The sequence below is a fragment of the Protobothrops mucrosquamatus genome, unplaced genomic scaffold (genome assembly GCF_001527695.2).
Source record: "Protobothrops mucrosquamatus isolate PMUCROS unplaced genomic scaffold, P.Mucros_1.0 scaffold4390, whole genome shotgun sequence".
Taxonomy (NCBI): domain Eukaryota; kingdom Metazoa; phylum Chordata; class Lepidosauria; order Squamata; family Viperidae; genus Protobothrops; species Protobothrops mucrosquamatus.
This window is the reverse complement of record NW_015390303.1, coordinates 1-1309: the sequence shown is the minus strand read 5'-3', so window position 1 is coordinate 1309 and position 1309 is coordinate 1. Positions and strand designations below refer to the sequence as shown.

Genomic DNA, 1309 nt, shown 5'->3' with positions numbered 1-1309 from the left:
CACATTCACTACACTGATATGGCTTTTCACCTGTATGGACCCTTCTGTGGGACGAAAGATTACCTCTCTTGCTAAAACCCTTTCCACACTCCATGCATTGATATGGCTTCTCTCCTGTGTGGATCTTTATATGGGAGGCAAGATCATTCTTCCTCCTAAAGCTCTTTCCACACTCCATGCATTGATAAGGCTTCTCTCCCTTGTGTATCCACTTGTGATAATTCCACTGACTGTTGTAAGCAAAGCTTTTTCCACACTCCTTGCATTGATATGGCTTCTCCCCTGTGTGGATCCTTTTATGGATACTTAGAGTGCTACTCATTCTGAAGTTCTTGCCACACTCTCTGCACTGATATGGTTTCTCCCCCGTGTGGATCTTTTTATGGGCAGTAAGGTTACTATTCCTGCTAAAGCCCTTTCCACATTCTACACATTTATATGGTCTTTCTCTTGTATTGATGCTTCTCTGGTTAGTTAGCCGCGTGACCTGAGGAAAGCCTTTTTTAATTCCCATTTGTGGTCGGTTCATCTCTTCGCTCTTCAGTTCCATCTGATCTGCAAGCTTCTCTTCCCCCTCTTTCTCACGAATTGTGTGGCGTTGTTCCTTGTGATTCTTGTTCTCTTGCCCATTATATCCTTGAAAAAGGAAACATGTAAACTGTAGCAAGAATTAGGGAAACAATCAAACCTTTTTTGTCTGAAACTTAGCAAAAGACTCATTAATATATTTTGGCTGTTTTGTGGGCAAACACAAAGGTTCTAAAGACCCATTTCCAAGTGAGCTCCTACCAATCATTATGTATCAGAAATGGATGACATCACAACAAACCTAAGACAATGCCCTGATCTAATCTTTGAGCAACAAGTGTGTGTGAGCCTGTTGATGACCTGGGACAACTCCATGGTTCCACAAACACCCCAAGTGCACCGAACACTGTATCGTGCTGGGTCAGCAACACACCCACCAGCTCCCCAACTTCACTGAAAAGTCTGATCTCCACTTGTCTGCAGAACAGAATCTTTCAAAGCCAAGGGGAATTTCTGGATGGCAATAGCTCCCCACCCCCTTGAGGTGCACCCGGAGGCTCCAGCTAGTTCAGAATGCGGCCACGCGGGGGATCCTGGGGGCCTCTAGATACTCCCATGTAACACCTCTCCTGCGCGAGCTGCACTGGCTGCCTGTGGCCTTCCGGGTGCGCTTCAAGGTGTTAGTAACAACCTTTAAAGCGCTCCGTGGCAATGGACCTAGGTATTTGCAAGACCGCCTCCTACCAAACACCTCCCTTCGACCAGTCCGCTCCCACAGAGA

At 46.4% G+C, this 1309-nt stretch overlaps 1 pseudogene; it reads right to left on the bottom strand.

Moving 5' to 3' along the window:
- The window catches only part of LOC107298949, a 17609-nt pseudogene extending 17034 nt beyond the window's left edge, over positions 1 to 575 (bottom strand).
- Between the last annotated feature and the right edge of the window lie 734 nt (positions 576 to 1309).